The sequence below is a fragment of the Pseudonaja textilis genome, chromosome Z, assembly GCF_049901715.1.
Source record: "Pseudonaja textilis isolate UNSWEBS1 chromosome Z, rPseTex1.2, whole genome shotgun sequence".
Taxonomy (NCBI): Eukaryota; Metazoa; Chordata; class Lepidosauria; order Squamata; family Elapidae; genus Pseudonaja; species Pseudonaja textilis.
Genome location: NC_142008.1, coordinates 105,318,460 through 105,321,705, shown reverse-complemented (window position 1 = coordinate 105,321,705; position 3,246 = coordinate 105,318,460). Strand labels below are relative to the sequence as shown.

At 33.5% G+C, this 3,246-nt stretch overlaps 1 pseudogene; it reads left to right on the top strand.

Moving 5' to 3' along the window:
• Positions 1–960, top strand: LOC113451072 (olfactory receptor 5A2-like; annotated as a pseudogene).
• The last annotated feature ends 2,286 nt before the right edge of the window (positions 961–3,246 follow it).

Genomic DNA, 3,246 nt, shown 5'->3' with positions numbered 1-3,246 from the left:
ATGTTTCATGAATCCTCTAAATTGGAAAATCAAACTGTAATAACAATGTTTATTCTGTTGGGACTCTCCAATAACGCACACATACAAAATTTCTTTCTTTTTTTATTCACAACCATTTTTTTAGTGACCATCATGGGAAATATTTTAATTATATTGGTCATCACGTCTGAGTTTCACCTTCAGAGCCCCGTGCTCTTTTTTCTCAGTCATTTAGCTTTTGTTGACATCTGCTATTCTTCCGTCACCATTCCCAAGATGCTTGCAAACTTCCTAACAAAGCAGAAAACTATTTCTTGGGAAGGATGCATTGTACAGATATACTTCACTTTCCAAACAGCTTGTACAGAAATTTTTATCCTCTCAGCAATGGGTTAGGACTGATATGTGGCTATATGTGACCCCCTGCATTATAGCAGATACTTGACAAGAGAGATATGCCATAAAATGATTGGTGGAGCTTGAATCCTGGGCTTCTTTCATTCTATGGTGAATTCACTTCCTTTGCTAAATCTCTACTTTTGTAGCAACAATATAATCAGACACTATGTTTGTGAGCTTCCTTCACTCTTGGCCTTGTCTTGCACAGATACTCTCCCTAATTAGATCATTCTCCTGATATCACTTTCAGTGGTTAGTCTTAGCTCATTTTTAATCACACTTGTTTCTTATATTTACATTATTTTTGCTGTTCTGAAAATTAATTCTTCACAAGGCAGGCAGAAAGCTTTCTCCACATGCAGTTCCGACCTCATTGTGGTGTGTTTATATTACTTTGCAGGGGGGTTTTGCTACATGAAGCCATGTTCAGAATCATTCATGGATCTGGACAAAGTCATATCTATTCAATATAGCATTTTAACTCCTATGTTAAACCCCATCATCTACAGCCTGAAAAACAAAGAAATCAGATCTGGTCTAGAGAAGTTATTTGGAAAGATTAGACCCATTCTTTACTCATGAAACAATATTCTGAGTTTTTGATTTAACTTCATCAACAAGCAGAGAGAGAGAGAAATAATGACACAGAAAGGATATGGAGTGCTACTTTCCCCAAATTTCTAATAGACATACCATGCTCTAATGTTCATCCTAGCAATTTTTAAAAAGAACCATCACTTGAGACTTTCAAGAAGAGATTGGACTCCCATCTGTCAGAAATGGTATAGGTAGAGTCTCCTGCTTGGGCAGGAGATTGGACTAGAAGACCTACAAAGTTCCTCCCAACTCTGATTATCTGATTATTATTATTAAATAATAACTGCAATTCAAGTCAGTAGTTTATTTTCCCCTATAGTTTTCCTAATGTTCATCTGAGCAATTTCTTTAAAAAACCAAAATAAAAGTATCCATTGAGGTTTAAGTCTCTGGTTTATTTCCTGTCATAGTTTCTCTGTTTCTGTCTTTCTTTTACATTTTAGCTTATAATGTAAAACTATTCCCCACCAAAATTATATTTTAAACATATTTAATATAGTTAAGAACTGAGCTGCAAGGTTAAAACAAATGACAATCCACTTTATTTTATACCATGATATGGTCAGCAAATTTATCTGAAAAGTTGGGAATTTATTCTTTCTTATCAGGCTTCAGAAATAATAAATGCTGGTTTGTATCTCCACAAAGCAGTCACAGAGGAAAGGCTTAAATTTATTAAGTATATTTATTCTGATGCTGCTTTTTCTGTTCTAAGGTTCAACTTCCAGCATTGTAAAGGCATATTTTGTGAAATTTGTTGATAAAAATCTAATGAACAACTCTTCATGTTTCTATTATAGTAATTTCAAGTAAACTATTCTACTGTTGAAATATATCCTAAAATAATTTGCCTTGGAAACTGAATCATACGTATAGATTAGGTCTTAACTTACATTCAAACTTACAATAGAATATTGGGAAATTCTATCAAAGGTCTAGATATATTAAAAGTCCAAATCTAAATCAACTCAAAACTTTGGGTTGAATGATAGTTGTTTACTCCCTTGGTTGTTAGTTATACTATGGGAGACTTGTTCATTTCAGTTAGTCCAATTCTGGTGAGAAAGTTATTTTGCTTCTTTTTTAAAAAATGTTCAGTATACTCTGTAGTTAGATTTATTATTTTTTGAAACATATAAAATTTTATAGATAATTTATATGTATTTTGTATGTCTTCTATTGATATTGGAATAGATTTAAATGAACAACAATAATAAATGAATGAATAAAGGCTTACTTTTAAACAAGTCACCTACATTGTCATCCTTTTTGTTACATTCCTTGTCTTGCTCAGAGGACACAATTAGATATCAGATGAATTACTCTGAACACTTGAGAATTTTTGAATATATCTAAAAATACTGTGTATCATGTCTGCAGTAATATCTGTTCTTTGTACTTTCAACCAAAATTACAAAAATGATTTCCTGGTCTTCAGGTGAAGAGAAGGAAAAAGTCAAATATTCTGGCCAACTTATCTTCTAAGAATCAGTGACTAAATTGTTTTCGTTCCTACTCCGGGCATGCTGAATTAGACAGTTTCAAATTAGATTTTTTTTTTTTTCAGTTTAGAGTTATCTCCACTTCTAGTTCTGTCATTGGCAGAAATTACAAACAGGAGGGAGAGAAAGAAAAAAAAGTACATATTCTTTAATAGCTGCAATCAAGTGGCAGAGTTCCTTGATTATTGCAGCTCTTTGCCCATCTAATTTAAGAATAATTAGATTCTAATTCTTAACTAAGGGGTAAGTCATTTTAAGGAGAATTAGTTTGATGTCCTTCTCAATTAAATGTAGCATTGTTACTCCCCTTTTAAACTCAATCATATTGGTCTGTTAATATAATTTAATTATATCCAAATACATTCAATACAAGGTCCTCTTTCTCTCTATCTCCCCACTGCAACTACACACACACAAGTAATTTACATAATTTTAATATTCTTTTAAACCTCTCTGCAACTTGACAGTGCAAGTCAGAAGTGGTATTCAGCATGTTCTGACCAGTTCTGGAGAACCAGTAGCGGAAATTGAGTTGTTTGGAGAACTGGCAAATACCCCCTCTGACTGGAGAATTTTACAGTATCCTTCCCCTGCCATACCCACCAAGCCGCACCCACAGAACTGGTAGCAAAAAAAAAGTAATCCCACCACTGGTGCAAGTACAAAAGTTGCCGCTTGTGTGACTGTACTCTGATTCTGCTTTCATCAACCACAAACTGGTTATGCTTATGCAAGACATTAAGGACTCCTAAGCATAATGCCTTTATTA